The sequence below is a fragment of the Numida meleagris genome, chromosome 6 (assembly GCF_002078875.1).
Source record: "Numida meleagris isolate 19003 breed g44 Domestic line chromosome 6, NumMel1.0, whole genome shotgun sequence".
Lineage (NCBI taxonomy): Eukaryota > Metazoa > Chordata > Aves > Galliformes > Numididae > Numida > Numida meleagris.
Window position 1 is genome coordinate 42,672,493 of NC_034414.1, and position 22,492 is coordinate 42,694,984.

The 22,492-nt window shown below is 37.9% G+C and overlaps 1 long non-coding RNA gene across 50 annotated transcripts in view; it reads left to right on the forward strand.

Moving 5' to 3' along the window:
- The window catches only part of LOC110402005, a 316,902-nt gene that overhangs the window by 182,148 nt on the left and 112,262 nt on the right, over positions 1-22,492 (forward strand). For 40 of the 50 annotated variants that reach the window (XR_002440764.1, XR_002440769.1, XR_002440762.1 and 37 more), the window contains 3 exons: positions 12,537-12,600; positions 13,023-13,094; positions 21,206-21,436. This is a non-coding gene — a long non-coding RNA (uncharacterized LOC110402005). Of the gene's footprint in view, positions 1-2,495; positions 2,715-12,536; positions 12,601-13,018; positions 13,095-13,743; positions 14,003-14,185; positions 14,311-21,205; positions 21,437-22,492 lie in introns of all 50 variants that reach the window. The other 10 variants (XR_002440771.1, XR_002440775.1, XR_002440792.1 and 7 more) reach the window with 8 other exon arrangements.

Here is a 22,492-nt window from a genome sequence, read left to right on the forward strand (position 1 = left end):
TCAAAACTTTTAGTGATTAGAATGTATGGTCCAGCATAACAAATAGGAATATTCTTACAGAATTCCATCATCCTATGATTTATTTCAGAAGTTATTTATTTTTCATGAAAGGCAAGCTCAAGAGGCACTCACAAACTCTCCTCTCTGCATTTTTTTTTTGTTTGTTTTTCATATTGTCCACTCAATTTATAGAGAACATTGTAAGTGAAAGCACCTATTGTTCCTAAAGTACAGGGAAATACATAGTTAAAACAATCATAAACTCCAGAATCTATATCATGAGATACTGGTTTTAAATAAGGCCAAATATTTATACTGCTGTACAGACACTGTCTTTTTGTGTGCATGTGCATGAAATTACAACTTTTTGTTGTCTATACTTTTCAATGGCAAATGATTTCTGAAGTGCTCGGACTATATGGAATCACTTGTGCATTCAAGTTCCAAAACTTTGCCTTAACCATGAGACTTTTTTTAAGTACCATGGTTACACCACATGCACATGTCTATCTGAATAGCTGGAAAAATGTACTTTACTCATTTTTTTTCCTTGAGGAACAGTATTTTTATTTTAGTCATTTTTTATTGATTTCAGTACTCCAAATGTGGGACATTTTTAAACGTGACAGTGTCCAGTGAATATTAGAAACTCAGCTTTTTATCTCTTTCTAATGTATAAAAACACAAGAAGTGAATTAACAATGCTTTAGCATTAATCACCACCAATCACTTGAGACTGTCCATTAAATATCTGCCTTCACTAATTCTTCAGACTGTTTACGTGAAATAATCAACATTACAGGACTATGTCCAATCTTTGGGAAATTGCTATTTTCATACTAGCATACTTGAGCTCAGTAAAAATCTCATTTCCCATTTTGCTTTTGGTTTAGTGTCTTAGCAGCTGTCTTGGTAACGGTACAGAATAGTATGAAGAAAGATCAGTTGCTGTAGATGATACAATACAAATTTGATTGTTTAAGAGAATACAGACTAAGGCTGAATAATTATGCAAATGATAAATCATTTGTCCATGTAATTAAATAAAAATTACAATGGCAATAAATATATAGTTAAATTCTTATTGATACATTAAAATTCTGATAAGTGCCAATTAAATATATTAACATTTAACAGGGTAGCTGGAGCAAGTTAATTAGATATCAATTTACATACTTCATAAATGTCAGCATTTTTAACAACTAAATCCGTGTTTAAAATATAGTTCAGGATATTCCTGGATTCAAGAGGTATGATTGGTAACACTAGCTGTATTAAGGTTACCAACACTTCCACTTCTTAGTCTTTCAGATACCCTTATCATGGTCAGGATGGAATTATTACAATAAAATTACCTCTCCCCTTCCCACCAGTCCTCCCCCACTCTGTCCTCTTGCCTTTTCCTCTTCCCCTGCCCTAGTCTCTCTGTTTCCCCCTTTCCCCCTTTCTGTTTCCCTTTTATTCTTCCTGTTCCCCTTCTTTTCTCTTTTCTTGGCACATTATATATCAGTACTTAATAAATATCAAGAGCCTGATTCCTGGATCTGACAAACTGGACACTGATAACTTCTTGACAGTTTTAATATTAGTATCTCTATGCCTCAACCTCATTACTAAGGTACTGATAACAATTATACTGATGGATTAATAATGACAAAGTTATGTATTCACAATGATTATGACTTCATCTGGTAAATTGGTTAAACTCAGGATGCTGTAAGGTATCAAGCAGGGAAACCAAACCCAGAAAATGTAAACCACCACACATAAAAAAGTAAAAATTTAATAAATTATGCATAGCAACTTAACGAAATTACTGTAAAAAGTCAGTTGTAAGCAGAAAATGTCAAAATAGTTTGCCAAGTAAGTTTATTATCTCTCCATTTTCGAAAGCTTCTTAATTTTAAGGATGCATTAAAAATGGCTATGAAGATGACTGCAGAAAAGTTGGACTAGACAGACTTTAGAGGTCCCTTTGCACTCAAATGAGTCTATAATTCTTGAAGTGGATCTACCTTTATTTTCTCTCTGTGCACTGAGATAAAAGAGAAGAATGAAAATGTTTTTCAAAATACCATTAAATGAAGAGTGGTAATGGTTCTTTTAGTCTTGCTTTGATGAAAGTGTTATATAACATCTGGTATTAAAGTGAGGAAATAGAGACTCTTGGGTGGGAAGAACAGGAGATGGAATGGGAGACAAGAAATGGAGAAGGGTAAGATGGGTGACAATACACTTTACTTTGATTTATTCTCATGTGTCCTATTTGTCTATCAGAAATGTTCAATAATATAGGCAGCATTTCCCGAGCTGTAAGTAGCTCAATCTATTTGAGATTTTAATGAAATGATGTCTAAAATGTTAAAATAGTATTTTGAAAACATACAAAGTAATTGTCTGCATGTTTCAAATAGGAAATATTTTTCATTTATTCTTTTATTTTATCTGACCCAATCAGAGCCTGCTTTCACTATTCTTGCCTGTTCCACTTCCAGGAAGTATGTCTGCTTCTGGGAAGGATGTGTTCTGCCACACATGAGTGCACTATGTTCCTTTCTGGTTTCCAGAAGATGGCCTCTTGGAGGCTTTGTCCTGCTTGGCCTGCAGTTAATGCTGATCAGCAGTCAGAAGTAAGAGATAAAATGGATTTATTTTGGGAAATAAGTGACTCACAAAAAGTCCAAAGTCAAAGCCCAAATTCCTTAGCTTATCTGGTAAGAATATCAGTGGTTTCTCCTGACTCTAGCACATGGTCTACTTGCACTTGTTTAGGAACCAAAAACGATAGTACAGGATTTATGACACCAGGAAGACAAAGCAATGTACATATAAATTATGGAGAACACTATATATAATAAAAAGTACTTTTTAAAAGTAGTACTTTTTAAAGCAAATAAAATGACAACATATTATCAAAAGTTTTCCAAAGTTGTTTCAGCTGTGCAAGTGTCTCTAAACTCAGATAAACAAATTTCAACAACGGCATATAACAGCATATACTGACAGACGGTATGCCAATTCTGTTCTAATTTTCTGCTTTTGTCTGTCAGGTTTCAGTCCCTAGCAACTCAATGGCTATTTTATCACTTCCCTTTTGAAAGTATTCTACACACATACAAATTCCAGCTTTCAGAAACTTCACCTGCTATTTCTTGCATATTTTTCTATTGTTAAGTTACTCAAATGAAAATGATGGACCAAATTCTGCTTGGAACATATACTACACGCTTCCTCTACTAAACATTTAGAGGCTAAAAATGTTAGCAAATAAGCATCATCCTTTCCTACAGCTGTGTTGTAATAATACCAAGCATGTTGATTTCTGATAGTCTTTCTTTTACAGTTCATTAAGGCTCATTATAGTATTTTATATTCTTTCCCAGATTTCTTTCCCCAGTCTTTCAGAACCATTTAAATATCACACAAATGATATAAATTACTATTTTCATTTCAGTAAGTAAAATGAATTCTGCTACTGCTTAGAAATCTATACTTTTGAACAGTAAGTTATTTACTATTTGGCTATTGATGTGTGGATTTTAGTCCAAATTAAAGCCAATGTAATTGAGAGCAGGACTGTCCTTTAAAATACAACTGCGATAATCAAGAAATGAATATACTACATTTGTGTTATTTTTGTGAACTACAGTATCATTTGCATTTTGTAAGACAGATTTAAAAGCAACCAATTCATTAAAACTTAAGTATATTTCTTCATAAGAAACACCTATAAATTCCTAGAATAAAAACATTTTAGTGTTTCTCAATACAATTAGTAAACATTTAGAAAAGAAAAAAATAGTATGGATAATGCAATTTATACCCAATTTGGAAGAGTGGCATGTATTTTATATATATATTTATTTATTTACGTATATTTTACCTTTCTAATCCATGGTCAGACTTTAGAGGACCTATGATAGGACCAACTAGATGATAATCTTCATGGAGCATGGACATTTGAGAGAAGCTGTGCTCTAGGTTCCCTTTATACGCACAGAAGAAAGAAATAGAGAACTCTACGGAAAAGTTCATCACATTCTAAATTAGGTGCCTAAAGTGTCTATTTCTCAAGACTGGAGTTGTTTTTTTTTTTTTTTGGCAGACAGCACTTGTTTTATTCACAAATCCTCTTGGTCCTGGGATAAGCACATTTATAAGCTTAGGATTTAGCACTTATCTTTTATAGTCTAAAGAGCAGAGAATTTAATTCTTCCTGAACAATTTCATTTTGGAAACACAGAGGAAAAGAAAAAGAATGCTTGAGCTTTCCTTTCAAAATTAGATCTTGTTGTTTTAAAAACAACAATCTTTAAATCAAATGTCTGAACTCTGGAAATAAAACAGAATTAACTGTATTAGCTTCAAGTTAGTTCATCTTCATTTTATCAAAACTCCTTCATTCAGTTTCTCCCCCCACAATCCATTTCAGTTCATCCTGAACTTTTTCTTTTGTTACTTGCCTTGTTTTATTGCCTGGGATGTAATGAGATTGAATAGATGCTCTTACTTGTAAGGGATTACAGTCAGCGATTGGGGTGTGTCATTGTCAGCCACAGAGCAAAGTAACTGCAGGGCTGAAGCTCTCATGAGGTTGGGTCTGTTGGAGACTTCTGAGCTGTGAGGAACCCAAGGATGTACTCTGCCTTATGGAGATGGTAATTCCCAGACAGGAATGCTCCCTACAATTTACTGTGGGCCATGCCAGCAGCCATACAATGCACCAACGCTGTTGGAAGTACTAGCTCCACAATAACTAATTATGCTACTTTCTGATAATTTGAAATTCAGCTTTTTCCTGCAAACAAGATAAGGAAAATAACTACATTTGTGCCTTCATTTCCCTGGAGTTTAGAGTGTATTAATGGCTATTGGATTCAGAATAAACAAACTGGATGGAAAAATCATTATGTGTGGTCCATTTTCTGAACATCAGTTTGGTTTCTAAGCACTTCAATAACTTCTCCTTAATTTTCAATTTGGAGCATTTCTGAAAATAGTAGAAATTTGGGGCATCATTGCCTTTTCTCTTCCTATAGTAATGGGATGTGAATGTGGTAGCTGAGCTTATTGAATTTGACATTAGAAGTTGATTCATCTTTTGAAAAGCATTTTTACATATCGAATTTTGGCCTTTGAGGAATAGCAAGTAATCAAAATGCATTGAGAAAAAATGAGGAGAAAAAAAGAAATTAACTGAGAAAGACACATGAATAACCCTCTTCATCTCCACAGCACCTTTTAAAAGAAAAGTATGTGCATAAGATAATAAATAGATTTTAAGGTATGGTGGCAGCAACTTCATTTACCAGAGCTGTGAACTGAGGAGAATGAGTCCCTTAGAAGTTTGTGATTATGACAGGTCTTTGTCTGCATTTCCCCAGGATGCCAGTCCTTTGTGTGCTATAGGTGCTCAGAGGGGCTGGTCTGCCTGATGATCGACTGTGTGGTATTACTATTTCCTTGTCTGTATGGGTGAAACAGCTCTAAGGAGGTACAACGTTTGGATGGGTAAATGTTAGTTATATTCATGCACAAATACTCATGTTTTATATATATAAAATATGTACATTATGTATATAATGTCTTGGCCCTGGGATTAGGACTGTGGGGAGTCTCTGTGAAAGAAGGTACCAGGGCCTGTCTCATTCTGGACAAAGCTGATTGCAGTCAATTCCAGCAGCCCCACCATAGGGCATAGTTGAGGCCATCAGAGAAGCTTGTGTTGCCTCTATGAAAACACACTTAGAAGAGGGCAGAAAATGTCTTCTTACAGGCATGTATACCTATATACAAAGAGTCCTACACAGAACTAGAAAGAGTTCTCAAAGTATATCTGTACACCTAACAGAGGAATTCTGTTTGTGTACCTCTATTTCAAGCATTTTAGGGAATGAGATCCCACTTGAACAGACTCTCCAAAACCAGAGTGAATTTAGGGGCATAGTAAGAGCAAATTTGTCTGCAATTAGGCTCTGTTTATCCCAGAACCATAAGTGCAGAATGCTTTACCAGTGGACAAGGGAAGCATTTCACTTACTTCCTGCACCATAAGTGACAGCTCTTTTCCCTCCTGGTGTTGCAGTCTGTCCTTCTGCCTCTTTCTGAGTGAAGTGTTTCTCATTAAATGAAGCACTTTCTTGCTAAATCAAAAATATCTGATGATGTAACTTCCCCAGCTTTGTCTCGTTCTTTTATAACCAGTTGGTGTTATTCAGACAAATGAATAAAAAACATTTATAAAACAAACAAGTTGGAAAATAATAGAAATGAAGGAAGAAAGTTAATTGAGAAAATAAAAATTTAGATAATGAAAAAACATGAAGAGAATGTCAACAGTCTTGTGCAAAGCTATAGTGAAAGTGTTATGTGAATCCTCAATAAATTTTGGTGATATAATTTAATGTGATAATTTGCAATTACCAAAGGCATACTGCTTGTCTATATATTAAGTATATGAGTATATGTAATTGAGAGTGAGTCCTGGAGAGAAAATTCTGGATAAATTTGTCCCAGAGAAGTGCACATATTATTACAAAGAGGTAATTACTACTGAATGAGAACCTCAGACTAAATGACTATCCTGTATCATATGTCTTTAGTATTAGAAAAGCCAACAGAGCTCTTTGTAGAATCAGAACAGAAAGTACAGAAAAAACTTTGAAGAATGTCATATATATTCTGCAAAACCTCAGATCTCTGAGGGACACTCCTTCCTCTAGAAAGGGGTATCTAGTCTCCAGGGTGATTTCACTGTTATATGAGAGCTGTGTTTTTCCCATTTCTTCTTTGCTTTGACCAGAGCCACGTGCAAATGAAATTTTACGTCTTTGACATATTCATTAAAATGTCCTCACTATTTCCTTGTGCTAATACCCAATCTAATTCCACAGCATTCCAACATTCTCAATGGATTAGTAGCACACTTACTTTTTGGGAAATAATATTTTAATACAGTAGTGAATTGCACACAAGAAATTGCTCAACATTATTTAAGGATAAAGAATACTACTTCAATAAGTTATAGAAAACTGACATTAACACAACAGGCAAGGTGATTTAGACACCTCAACACTGACTTCCTGGGATTTATTCTTATCTACCTCCAGGCAGACCTACAGTTACACTGTTGTAAATTTGTTTGGAGCAAACTCAATGGTATATGCTTGTAGGAAAGATAATAGAAGTGTTCACAGATTAGCATATTATACAAATAAATATTTAATAATAATACTCCTATTGGTATCATTTAGATGTTGATGTGTAGGTTCCAAATAACAGTTCTTGTTTGAAACCCATTGTAGAATTCTCTGAGACAAGAGAGGCTTAAATGTAAAACCCTTCTTGTAATTTGTAACTGGATAATTCCATTCTTCTATTTCATGGAAGAAAAAAAAATATATTTTTAGTCCTCATAATACAAGTAGTCTTTTGTTGTCGTTGTTGTTAAAAAGGACAAAGAAGACATTTAAGTTTGTGGACCTACTTATCTCTTGCTGACTCACTTCACCTCTTTTGGCTTCTTCCTAGAGATATTTGGTGTAGTAGGCAGCAACCGAAGGTACGGGCTGGGACGCGCTAGGACCTCCTCTGCCCAGAGCTTGTGGGCATAGACGAAGCGAACAAAGAGATAAGGGAGATAAGGCAGGATATATAAGACTTTGTAATGATGCAATAAATGTCATTTTGCCGCTCACCATATTGGTGTGTGCACGCGTCAGGATGGTCGGGGACTAGGTGTTAGTCTTTGCAAACAGGGTGCAGTTCACGAATGGAATATCTGGTGCTAAGTAGTCATCATTTGGTGCCCCGTGCGCGGAACTGCGTCGCCCTGTTGTGGTGTGGCTGGCACCCAGCCCACGCGTGAAGAGAGTGTCCGCGTGTGGAAGGCGGGAATCGCAGTTGCCTATGGTTTCAAAGTAAGTTCGCCACAGAAGGTCGGTTCGGCGTTTAGAACTTCAGCCATGGAGCAAGTTATTAAGGTACTGCTTCAGTTTTGTAAGGATTATTGTGGTAAATCAGCCCTTTCTAAGAAGGAGATAGCTGCTGTGTTATCGCGGCTAGAGAAGGAGGGTTGCCTGGCAACCCCGGAGGCGGTACTGGATCATGGGTTGTGGGATTCTTTTACTATGAAACTTTCCCAATGGGCTATGTCCTCGCCCAAGAAAGATAAGGATCTGCTAAAAAACTGGGGACTCATCCTGGGGGCATTGAAGGCAGAAAGGAGGATAAGGAAGCACAGTATACGGCACAAAAATTGGTGGGGCTTGCGGGTCGTGCGGAACAGGGTGGGAGTTTGGAAATGGGAAGGGGGGAGGTGCGGGGGGTTTGCGCTTCCCCTACAGATGGCCGAGGATGTTCTCCTGCCACCAAGGCGCCGCCCGAGCTGAGGATCGATCAACAGACAGCGCCCCGGCCGTTGGGTAATCCTTATCTGACTGCCCCAGCTGCCCTGAAGGAGGCCCCACCTCCCTACCCCCACCCGAACTTGTATCCTGCCCTGCCGGATGAGGGTGGTGGAGGGTGTGGCTCTTGTAACAGCTCTTGTGACTGCGCAAACAATGACTGCGCAAGTGGGGGTGGTACAACACTGCCATATAAGGGAACTAACAGAGAGCCAGCTGGAGGGGGTGGGACCGAGCAGGGGGCGGCGGCCACTGGCCCTCCAGAGCAGTTCACTGATTGGTCCCAGATCCAGGAGGGCATGGAGAGCCTGGAAGCTGTGATGCAGGGGGCAGTGCAGACTCCACTGACCATGGGACCAACCCCCACACAAGGAACGCGCGGCGTGGGTCCGTGCTTCCATTGCGGCAATCATGGGCACATTAAAGCCCAATGCCCGGCCAAGATGAAGGAACCAATAATATGCTAGTTTTGCGGGAAATGGGGGCACAGCGCCTGGTATTGCCAGGGCTGGCAGGCCCAGATGCAGGGAAACGGCTGGGGGAGGGGCCCTTGGGCCAGGAAGTTGGGAGTGGGCGGAGCCTCAGTAGGAGGTCTCCCTGAAGTTACAGCAGCATTAACCTTCATTCCAAAGATAAGCCCCTCATAAAGGTTACGGTGTCCTACCTTGGGTTTCCCCCCAGCTATACTGGGCCCCGGTCGACCTTCTTTATTGCGCTTGTTGATTCAGGGGCGGACGTGACAGTCATTTCTAAGTCAGATTGGCCGGAGGATTGGCCAACAGGCCCATTTCAAATGGTCTTTGCCTCGTTCCTAGTGCCTGGTGTGGCAGTGGCACAAGCCTTGTGGGAAATAGAACGATTGGCATGCTGGTCTGTCAAGCAGGCTAATGCCACTACAGAGGTATTGAGCGAACTGCTCATGGATGTGGACAACATCAGACATGCGGTGTTACAAAACAGAGCCGCAATAGACTTCCTCTTGCTGGCTCAGGGCCACGGATGTCAGGATGTGGAAGGTATGTGTTGCTTCAACTTATCAGATCACAGCGAGTCGATACACCAGAAGCTGACATGGATGAGGAACATACTCAGAAGATAACGGTCGACAATGATCCGTTTGGCGACTGGCTGAAGAACCTGTTTGGCGGACTTGGACCGTGGGTCATCCAGATACTCAAAGTAGTTGGTGTAGTACTCTTAGTGTTTATTTGTATTGTATTTTGCTTGCCATGCTTAATGGGATGCTTGCAGCAATGCTTACAGAGAATGATGGAGTAAGCTTTTGATCAGCGCATGGAATACCATAGGCTACGAGAACGCTTGTAGTAAACCTTAGGACAGATAAAATGAAATGCACACTTATATAATGTGCAAATATTATAGTTTAAGCAGTAGGAGATGTAGTTGGGGAATAGATTAGAAAGGGTCTGGGGAACTTGCGTACGCGCTGTAACAGGTGTCATGGCTTTTTTGGGCATGGGGAGGGGGAAATTGTAGTAGGCGGCAACCGAAGGTATGGGCTGGGACGCTCTAGGACCTCCTCTGCCCAGAGCTTGTGGGCATAGACGAAGTGAACAAAGAGATAAGGGAGATAAGGAAGGATATATAAGACTTTGTAACGATGCAATAAATGCCATTTTGCCGCTCACCATATTGGTGTGTGCACGCGTCAGGATGGTCGGGGACTAGGTGTTAGTCCTTGCAAACAGGGTGCAGTTCACGAACGGAATATCTGGTGCTGAGTAGTCAGCAATTTGGTGCCTCTGTGACTCCAGCAGGCACAAATGAATAGACTGTTGAGATATTAACCCATCTGAGTTGTAAATGATTTCCAAAGCCACATTATAGTGCAGACCTTAGGGATAGAAAGGGATGTCTTACAGATAAAAAGATATTGATTCTGTGTGAAACTCTGAATACTGAAGTTGATCAGTCACAGCATGTAAAAGTAAGGGAAGACAAGAAAATATAGTAACAGATTTAGGTCACCAGAGAACCAGATTTCATGGTATAGTTTATCAAATGAGCACAAGCTTCCAGTGAGTATCTGGGCAATAGGAGAATGCTGGCCTGCTGAGGCTGGGCTGGAGGGTTAAAGGGTGATCGCACCCTTCAACCTTCAGTACTGTGATTGAATAGCTTGAAAAAGAGGAAGATTAACACAGATATTGGAAGAAATTCTTTCTCTGGTTTCATATCAATATTTACTTTACTTCAGCTGCCTTGTCTGGGGCATACAGTCTGGCAGTGTTTATTTTCACAGAATCAAAGGGATTGGAAGGGACCTCAAGATATCAAGTCCAACCCTCCTGTGCTAAAGCAGGTACCCTACAATAGGTTGCACAGGTAGGCATCCAGCCAGATCTTGAATATCTCCATAGAAGGAGACTCCACAGCCTCTCTGGGCAACCTGTTCCAGTGCTCCATCACTCTTACTATAAATAAGTTATTCTGCATAATTGTGTGGAACTTCCTGTGTTCAAGTTTTCATCCATTACTTCTTGTCCTATCACTACACACCACTGAGAAGAGCCTGGCCTCATCCATTTGCCTCCCACCTCCCTTTATATATTTATAAACATTTATCAGATCCCCTCTCAGTCTTCTTTCCCCCAGACTGAATAGACCCAGGTTACTCAGCCTTTCCTCATACAGGAGATGCTCCAGGTCCTTAATCATCTTTGTGGCCCTCCGCTGGACTCCTTCTAGGAGATTTCTGACTTTTTTGAGCCCAGAACTGAACACAGTAGTCTAAACGTGGCCTCGCTAGGGCAGAGTAGAGGGAGAGGATCACCTCCCTTGACCTACTGGCCATGCTGTTTTTAATGCACTCCAGGATGTCTCTTTGACTCCCACACTTAAAATATTTATAACCGTTAATAAGATCTCCTCTGAGTCTTCTTTTCTCAAGGCTGAACAGTCTTAGTTTGCTCAGCCTTTCCTCATAGGGGAGATGCTCTAGGCCCTTTGTCATCTTTGTGGCCCTTTGCTGGACTCTCTCCAGGAGATCCCTGTCTTTTTTGTATCAGGGAGCCAAGAACTGGATACAGTACTCCAGGTGAGGCCTGACCAGGGCAGAGTAGAGGGGGAGGATCACCTCCGTTGACCTGGTGGCCACTCTCCTTTTAATGCACCCCAGGATCGAATTGGCCTTCTTGGCCACCAGGGCACCCTGCTGGCTCATGGCCAACCTGTTGTCCACCAGGACCCCCAGGTCCTTCTCCGCAGAGCAACTCTCACAATCAAGGCACTGAGACGCTTTAGAGGGGTCCAGGACACTGAATATGTTGAACGGTGTTCATGCAATACTATTTCAACCCATATATGTATCATCAGATTTTCTTGGAAAAGTGTTGTTAATAGATGTTAATAAATTCTGTGCTAGGGTCCAGACAGGATTTTCGTTATAGCCACACCTGTAATTTAGACAGATGAAGACAATAAACATAAACAACAAAAGAGGCAGGAGGTAATTGGTGAAATGGGCACTGAATACCTGGAAACAAGGTCTTTTGGCTTCAAACTGTTGAGCAGATTGTATTATATCCCTGAAGTACAATTGATATTTTCATGCAAAACAATGTAGGTACATTATCTATCTGGAACATATGATTTTTGATGTCTACAGTCATGTGACTAGAGGAAAGGGGTTTCTGCTGCCATGACATACGTAATTCATAACGAATAGAAAGAATTTAAAAAAAAAAAAAAAAGAATAGAAAACACATTTTGTCAGTAGAGGAATGAAATAATTCATGGTAGGATAGGGAGAGAAAATGAAGGTAGAATCAAGGTTAGAATAGGCCCTGTGTGTTGCAGAGCTGCAGAAGACATAATTGCAGAAGGTCTGCAAAGCGGTATTTTGACCTTATGTGATATTCTGAGCTGCTGCCAACCACTAGGAGCTTTGGTGTCTCTAGCATAACATTGCCAACTTTGAAATGTTCCAAGATATTGAATCTATCCATCACAAACCGTAGGCATCATCTATCCCTCTAAACTTCAACTTCCTCAGAACATATTTGTTGAATATATATTTGGGTTCTTTCTAAGTGCATTCTGCTTTTTGTTTCCAAGGTTTTGTTAGTTGGTTGACTTGTTTGTTTTTGTTTTTCTGTTTGTTTCCCCCAGAAAATTGAAGACTGGTTGTGTAATTCAGGGATAGAAGATAGATAAAAATCTATTCCACTAAAATGTAAGTATCTAGAGCTACTGAAGGCTGAATACCATGATATTTGCAATTGAATTGTGATAATAGGTTATACTATTTTAGGTGTTTTTATGCAGAGGAAAAGTAAACCAATTTTATATTGTATAAATATTCTAAATATTCTAATTAGAATATTGTCTGACACTGGAATCAGTAAGAATCATTTCTTTGTCTTGGAGATTATTAAAGATTCTCTGAATTCTCTAAGGCAAGTTTTTTAAAACTGGATTATCCAAGAAGATCTAGCCCATAGTTCAGTATGACAAAGTATTTGCTACTAGCACTGTCTATTCACTCTTACTTGAACCAAAACAACAGTTTGAAGAGCAATATAATGAAGCAGAATGGGGAGATCCTCTGACTTTCAAAAAATGTATAAACTGTTTCATTTTCTTTTCTGGAGAAAGACAGATGTGCTCCTCTCTCTGATTCACAGTGAGGTCCCTGAAGAAAACTGCATCAACTCAGCTGACCAGAAGGTGAGTTTTAACATGAGAACAGTGGCACCTTAAGCTTGTAGTGTCACAAAACACTTTGCATTATAGGAACATGACTTAACTAATTTAAGATTTTAGAACCCTTTTAATGTGTTCTTTACTTCTCTTCATTAATGAACTATAGAGTCTTGATGGCTTACCACAAAAACATTCTAAATATTCATGAATTGTGCATTCATAATGCAGGAGACATTTTCTAAATGCATGCATAAGAAAAATGAAGAAATTGAAAAAAAAAAAGCCTCTGAACCTTCATTTGAACTGAGGTTCAAATGCCTTCCATAGTAAGAAGCTTTTAGTTGCTTCATCCTGTTGTTCTTGAAAACTGAAGGATAATTCTAAAAATTTTAAGAATTCCTCAATCTCCACCGAGGAAGCTGCTGCTAATTGTAAGGATTAATTACACTTATTTCTTTCCTGCATAAAGAGAAGATTAGAATGCTTCAATGATCAGTTTCGTTAGTCTTGCAGGAAAAAGAGGTAATAGTCATGTTCTAATGCATCCATTACCAAATACAGTTGGACTGAATAAAAAATAAACAGCATTAATCATCTCTTTTTGTTTGCTTTCAGTTCCTAAGGTAGGAACAGAAGGAAATTATGCATGTGACAAAGTATTTTCTTGATTTAGGTTTCTGATGCCAGGAAAACTTGAAAGCAGAAAATCTGAAGACCAGGCTAATATTTCCTTTAAGTTAAAACAGACTTCACTAAGTGACTTAAGATCTATGTAAGAAAAAAAGTAAAGATTAAAAAATACCTCAACAGCAACATTCAAAACAACATATCAGCATGAAATGACTCCCAGAGAAGCTTTTCCAAAAAACTCAAACACTCCTGGTGAGACTGACTCAATTATCAGATGTAATAGCATCACATGATAGACTTCGGTAAGCGAAGTGTTGCACAGTGAGAAAATTCTATTAGCAAACACTAATTTACGCCTCTGAATTGCTGTGAATATTTGTAAACATCTCCTGTATGCTTTGTAGCCATTAACTGATTAATGAAATCTTAAAGTGAAGCAAATATTCAGTATGTGGTGAGCAGGTGTTACCATTCCATTTTTGCAGATGATGGTAAAACTGAGGAGAGACTTATGTCTTTCCTGAGACCAGGCTGTTGAGTGACTGGAAATGTTTCTGAAGAGTGTGTGCTGTGACAGGTAACATCTGCATCTCCCACAGCAGATGGTGAGGTATTTGTCCACTGTCCTACTCCAAGATCACAGAATCATAGAACTGTTTGAGTGGGAAGGGATTTTTACAGGTCATTCTGTCCACTGAGTCTTGGGTTCCTAGTGCTACCAGAATTTGTCCTACTTTTTCTTTCCCTGCTAGCGTCTCACTTCTCTCATGGAAAGCAGATAGGTTTCTTTCAGTAACAGAGTGTATTCATTGAGTTATTGCTGCATACAAATTAATATGATTTTGATGAAATGAAACAGAAAGCAAAAATGATCCCATAGTAGGCAGATGACACTGCATTTAAAATCTACCTAAGATACCAGAGAAATAGTGTTTTATGAGAGAATTAAACTGAGAAAACATCTCAGTTTTTCCATGTACATCTTTACAGAGGTAAGATTTTTCCAGCTACTCTTTTCTTTCTTCTTTCCTTCTTTTAAACAGTGGAGAATGCTTATTCTGTGAGGGAGCCTCTCTTCCAGAAATTTCCTGGAGTCTCTTGGTAACTCTTATGCTGAGATCCTCACTAAGATGCTCATGTGTGCCAGATTGACCCATTATTTTGCATGAATTACCCTTAACTAGGAGGAGTAATGAGATGGATTGGATGTGCCTTCACTGTTATTGCAGAAATTACAAACTGTCTTTTCCTAAGTGCTTTGTGTATAGCATAAAATTAATAAGCTGTCGTTAATATGGATTTCTGCTTAGAAAATTATTCTGCATCACAGTGTCTGCTCTCATACTTACTCCCATGAATTCGAAGATAGATGATCAAATCTAAACCTCGTGAATAAACAAATGAACAGTCTTTTCCAAAGACAGCTACCCTGGGATTAGATCCAATATAGCTCATGTATCCACAGTGTTTTATTTCTCTTACAGTTGTTTCTATCACACTGTTCTCACTCTCTCTCCTGTGTGTCTGTTTGAGATCTTTATCTCAGATTCCATACTTTGAAAAAAGATTCTGATGATTGCAACAATAACTGTTGGATCCAAAATCATCATCATCATAAATAACTTCCTATTAATAGCCATTTAAGAAACTTCACTGTGTGCTAAACATCACGATTTCCATCTCATCACTAAACATCATGATTTCCATCTCAACACTTAAAGCTTCATCAATTAACACTGTATGAAATATAACATTTCATAGAATTTTGGTGAAATTACAGAGAAGGAAGTTGCTGATGCTGAAGGTCAAAACTTAGAAACTAGATTACAGGTTATTCCAATCCCTTGGACATGCTTTTTCTCTTCAGGCAAGACACTGTAATGGTCTGTGTTTCAGTTTTTCCAAAAGAATAATGAAAAGATATATATATCAGAAATTAGATTGTGTGGCTATTTGTTAATATTCTACCAAATGTTCTTTTAAAGGCAGTATGGGATTTATCATGCTATCTAATATTTTTTAAAAGCTACTGGAAGTGTAATTTCTCTATATACTTCCATCTTGCGGAGCAGTAAGATGTCATACTTCTGAATACAGGTGGCAGGTGGATGAAAAAGGGAGGGATTCTTATTCGAATAACAGTGATATCTCCCATCTGAGAGAAGCTCAGAAGTGAAAATACTTTAAAATGAATTTGTTCAAGATTTTCCTCCTAAAAGCAAAAACAATCAAAAGCCAAATGAAATACATCTCTATGTGGAGGAGAAGGATCGAAATATTGTTAGGGAAATAGTAAGACTAGCTAGAAACATTATTATAACCAATTTGAGGGATGCTGTGGCCATAGCAGAAAGCTTGACTGCACATTCAGGTTGAATTCAGTTTTGTCAGACATTTCAAATCAATACAGTGTGTTATAATCTAGATTAAATTTTGCCCTGTATAATTACATTTTTATTTTCTTATGTTTACTGGAAATTCAGTTTGAAATTTCTATTATTACTGCAGAATGGATAAAAACAGCCAATAGTCACACTGAGAGTTTTCCTATTCTAGACTCCATATGTTTCTAGATGTAGATAAAGCCTGTATCTCTTTTGCTGTGGGTGAATGTACAGTTTCCAGATCAGAAATGTTGTGTCCAACCAGCAAACTATACAGGCAAAGTATCCCTGTTATGTCTGTATCCAGCTCTGTAAATATGTAAATACTTCTAATAAACCCTGTTGCTTTAGGGTTCAGTAGAGGAATTTATGAAAACAGGGACTAATTGTGGTGAGAATTTGTAGAATCCAGTGTCATAATACTAAAAAAATATGCCTTGTTCTGTTTTTGTTGAGGAGTGGAAGGGAATTTTGCAGCTGAGTAGAGCTCTGGGAAACCTTTGACACCAGAGTAATGGATGGCCTCTTACTACACATGCAAGGTTGCAGTTCTCTCCCTAGAACTTGTTTGAAGACGGTACTTAGTTCAGAAATGGCTGTGATCAGCCCTGAGAGTGAATTACAATTTCATACAGACCCTGTGGATGGCTACTACCTGTTGTTATTCTGACAAAGAAGGCTATTTTTTCTTTTGTAAGTTGCAGAACATTTCTATATTGTAAAGGTTTTTATATCTGCATCTGTGTTTTGAGCTCATACGAGGAAATTTAGCTGGGATGAACAAAATGGTTACTGTGTTTGCTTTCTGCCTCATACCTCAACCACAGCTCACCAACCCCATAGAAGAGAGAAACTGATGGAATTTATTTCTGCTTCTAAATTGACGTAGGTCTGGGTGATTTCAGGTAATGCCAATATTCTAGATCCTCAAATTTTAATTAAACTGCTTTGGCAAGGCTAGTAAATGCTAATAAAAATACTGGGAGAAATAGAAGAGGACAAGAATCATCCCAGCCATGCCAGTGTGGTCTGCCTGCTGTAATGAGTTTCTTCTCATGACAGAGAAGGTAAAAAAGCAGAAGGTAATAAGTTAAGGCTCATTCTGGGCACTGAGATAAGATGGCTTAAAATGAATTCCTTGTGTCATTACATGTAAAAACACTTAAGAATATACTGAAGCCAAAAGGATAGGTATTTAAAAATGTCCCAGTCTTCTAAAGCAACTCAGGCAAGCTGCCGTTCACAAAGGAAGAAGCACTCTCAATCCATTTTCTTTACTTTTAACACCAGTTTATGTCACTGTAATCCTAACCCAGTCACTTCCTGCCTCTATATCATTCTGTTTGTTATACCTGAAAGCTTCATTGGTAACTGGACCACAGAGCTGATTTGGATCTAAAAACTTTCCTGTCACTAAAAAAAATACCATTGTAAATCTGTCCTCAGTGACATTGTTATGTAGTAAGAATAAGAGACGACTTGATCTCTTCTCTGAAATCTCTTTTGAAGTCCAGCCTTCCCTTTTACAGGACCGAAAGGTGACAAAATACAGAAAAATGGAAGCTTGTGTTGGAATTTGTCAAACAACAAATAGTTTACAGATAAAGCAAACAAACTATAAAGTAGGTCTGTGTCTCTGCCTCTGTGAGTGACATAAAATTTCTGGAAATGAAAGGAGCTATTGGTACCTGATAAAGTGCTCTTCACAGAATGTGTGGTTGTTAAGTGCTCAGAGAGTCCTGTGAGGAATACATCTACGTATCTAAGTAGATAGAATTAAATATAGGGATTTTCACCCTTCACTGAAATCCTCTTATCTCAGAACTCGCTATGAAAACATAAGCCCTGATGTCTTAAACTTCCCGTGCATGTAGCTTGCTGTTAAATAATAATAACAACAGTAATGAAAAGTTAATTAATAATAATAGAATATTCTTTACAATTGCTAATGAAAGAGATTGCTAATCTCTTGTTAGTAGCGGGAGAGTTCTTTGTCTCTGCTGCCAGAAACATTTTACAAGTTGTAATTAATTAAGAAGCATGCTGAGTGGGTTGGCAATGCACATTATAAGTAATGTAATAATAAGAAATAAAGGCTTTGTCAGTGGAAAGGTGACGGAAGACACTGCGAGATACTGCCTGAAATAAATACTAGATGATGATTACAGCTAGAGAAGCACGGCAGGTTTTCTAACCACTGTAGAGCAGTGTGAGTAAAGTGTTTTACTTGATTTCATCACCTTTAACTAAAGAATTCATATGTATCCTCTCCCTACATCCTCAAATCTTCTTTTCTCCCAGAGGCAATAGTATGATGGAGGAAGTTTTGACTAGTGGTTACAACAGGACTTGGATTTTGCTATTTTGAGGTCTGCCTCTAAATCATTCCCTGACCTTGGCAAAGTCAATCACAGTAGCTATGCATCATTTTCCATCTGTAATATGAGAACAATCACATTGGATCTTAAGATTATGGTGATGTATCAGGAGTGAAAGATTTATGTTTCATTCACAGAAGGAAAACATCTTGAAGATGATGTACCTTTACCTGGAAACTTGACTGGGTGGAAATTCAGAAGAAGTGCTTTTTCTAATTGTTTTTTAGGGATGCTTGTGTTTGTTTTTGCCCAGTTCCTGTAAGACAAAGGGAATGACCAAAGTCACATCTACAGTAATGGACCTTTATTTCTGCTAGCTTGGAAATATGTTTCGTTCTGCTCTGACTGCAAGGCTGGTCTTATTCCCACCCAAGGTGACTGCTTCCAAACTTTGAGAGGAAGTAATGGCAGTTAGGGAGAGATGTGAAGTGTGCTGGTAAACTTAGTTCAGTGCTTCAAGAGGGAACAGATTCATCACTACATTTTACTTGCTTCTTTTCCAGCTTCCACCTGTGCTTTCAGTATTGGGCTAGCTGAAGAGACAGGGAGACAGGTTTCTTCTTAGCTGCTATAATCATTTCAGAAATCCATAGAACCTGGTTTACATTGCTGCAGCTTTTGGTGTATTCCCCTCTGTATGATTCACTTCTGGAAGACTGGTGCATCCTGTGATTAAGAACAAACCTTTTCTTGTCAAATATGGTACACTACTGTCTCACTTCTATCTTCTCAAGACATCTTGAGTTTTAAATCTAAAGTCACTTTTGGAAATCCTAGTGTTTCGTGTGTCTTTAGATAACTTCCAAAGTCATTGCACATACTTCTTTCCGAACCACAGGCAGACTCTCATTGGCAGCATAAGACATTAGCATCACAGTCCCACCTGTGAGAGATTTCAGCTGTTTTCATCAAGCATTAGAGGAAGCAATGGTTCCAGCTGCTGAAGAGCAATGCTAGTTCTAAATGTTGGTGCTATGTAGAATTTTGAGGATGGATACTGAAGCTCTCCTGTTTCATTTTATTTGAGATTTGGAGGTGCTAAAGAAGTTTATATCTACTTCTGGTTTGGGTATGCATTAATACTGAAATTTGAACTACTACATAAACTTCATTATTATTTGTATAACTTATTTGTATGTGGAAGTGTCATTTCATTCTCTTACCAATGGGAATTTCTAAATTCTTTATGAATAAAGCTCTATTTACATAGGCATAAAAGCTGCTTTTGTAAAGATTAAAAAAGATAATTTTTTAGCAAATAGAGGCATTTTTTTTCTATTTTTTTCTCCTTGGATACTGGAAGATTCTTCAAGAGAATGATATTGATAATGGCATTGAAATACATGTTTATTTCAACTGGAAGGTCAAAATATACAAGTACTGGAACAATGTAGCTATTAAACATTAATTTCACTTGGAATTAATCAATGATGAGGAAATAAGCAAGACTCTTTTCTTCCTAGCCAGAAGGAAATGGCTGCCTTGATCTATAGCTCAGTCAATAGGCTAAAATTATGAATGACTGGGGAACAAGTTGGGAGTTAACCTCTTGATCTCAGCTTGAATGCAATAAATGTAATAAAAAACACAGGCCTAATAATATTATCAATATCACTCCCTGTAGGTGATGATTTGGTTTGACTGCATTACTTTTATAAAGGAAAAAGGCAGTCCATTGTATTCAATTTACAAATGATTCATTCATAAAAATTAAATTATATGGGAATTCATATTGTGTCTAGTAGGTATTAAAAATATTGGGAAATCGCTCTGCTTACTGCAAATTTTTATAAAGCAATGAGTATTCATAGTCTTTATTATTTTAATATTATTATTTGAAATTGCCTCAGAACTAACTGGTTTTATCAACAAACTGTTTCCCTGCCACGTTTAAGAATTGCTATGAATAACTGTCTAGTAAAGCCTGAACCTGTTTGTGCACATAACTATCTTGTGGTTTACTGTAGACAAAAATCTCTCAGAACCAGGAGTCTGTTTTGCTGTTTTATCCCTAGTTTGAGGAAGCAACTTTCATTAGCTGTTATTGGAATAATGTGTGTACATCAAGGCTCTTGCATGCTGATATCTCTTCATTTATGAATTTACTGTAATACATACCTATAACATTGTAATAGTAATTATAGATAGATAAGTTGAGGAATGTCATATAAAACATATTGCTTTTATTAGGATAAGGGTAAAGATTTTTGAAATGTGCAAAGGCTTAGGGAATTTTAAGACATCTTTAATTAAATAAACGCTTATGGTTTTCATTTACTTTCAGTGGGGCCAGAGTTTACCAGTGAGAATGGGCAAATCAATTGTTTACAACCCATGTGCTTTGGTCATTTCTACTCCATTCAGTGTGTAAATAAAGTATTGAGCTTTTGGTGATACAGCCTACCCTGTTGCTAAGTCCGATATAATGATTCCATTAAAGAGAACTAAGAAAATACACTGCAAAAGATATAGATTCTATGTAGTCCACCCCAAAATATGGTACACAGTGGCAATGCCTTTGCTCAAAACAAAGTTTTGAGGAATCAAGTGATCTTTAGCATTAGAAATAAAAGCATACAGAATCTCATATCTATGTGAAATGAACAGATGACATTCAGGTCTAAAAGAATTTGCAACCTGTATGTAATATTACCCATTTTATTTCAATCAGTCCAAAGATTAAGTGCATTTATGCTTATACCACTGGATTTTTAATATACTTCCCTGTCTGCTTTCTTTGCAGGTCTGACAACTGTGACCAAACTTATTTGTAAAGATTTGCTGCATCCATGCAAGGGAAAAGCAGAGTAGCTGGCCAACAGCTAGGAAAATCAGCAACAGTCAAAATAGAATCAAACAGAAGACTTCCTGAAGCAGACATAGAGCGTATTTCTCCCAGAATATAATAATAGGACTGCTCTGCCACTGTAAAAAAAAATAATAATAATAATAATAAAAAAAAAAAAATCATGAGGTAAGAATATAAGATGTCTCCAAGTAACATCTAGGAAATTCCTCTGCATTGTTGTTTATAATTGCAATTCATACCTATGTTTAACACCAATATTACGAGGGTTGCCTTGACGCCTATTTTATTATGTTGGACCACAACATCGGGGGAGGATGTTGGTGGTATGGTAGTAATTGTTGAACCTCCCTATCAGTCTAAAGGTGGGCTGTAAGAAAGAAGGAAACAGACATTTTAGCAGAGTCTGTTGTGATAAGAAAAGGGGAAATGGTTTCAAACTAAAGGAGAGGAGATTTAGATTGGATATAAGAACTAAGTTTTTACAATAAAGGTAGTGAAGCACTGGAACAGTTTGCCCAGATAGTGGTGGGTGGATGTCCCATCCCTGGAGAGGATGAAAATCAGGCTTCCCTCACATCTGGTCCGTATTAAGTTTTTTTTGGTGGTCTTGAAGGACAAAGTATTTTATCTTACTGATATAAATTCCAGATGTATTTCCAAACAGCATTGCAAGGCTCCCACAGAGGAGCTTGTGATGGGACAATTAATGAGAACAGCTGAAATGCATTAGCTCATGAGACTGAATAAGTAGAAGTTCATTTAATTGAACAAAACTTCCGATTTCTGTAACTGCCTTATTTGCGGCCTACGTGAATTCACAGACTGGGTTCTTTTGTTTCTTTTAATAAGCTGGATCATCAAGGAGGAAAACGGGAACCTGTCCTCTAGCCTTTGTAGTTCATAGTGGACTTTGCAGGCTGGTGCTCTGTAAATAGGATTGACAACTTCATCCTAATGGGTTCTTAGACCTTTCCAGTAAGAAACAGTGGGCAGATATAGTCAGAGGAGACAGTAGCTTAGTTTCTTGTGCAGTAAATGTTATTGTTGGATTGCTTATGCAAATAATTGATACCTAGATTCATTAGCCTCTTTTGCCAGTTTCCAAACTCATATCATTCAGACCAGCTTCTGCTAGAAGGAAGACGTAATATCTCAATCTTTCCTGCTGTTGCTTCAGGAGGTTTTTAAGGGAGCTGATTGTATTATTTTTGTTTGGAGAGG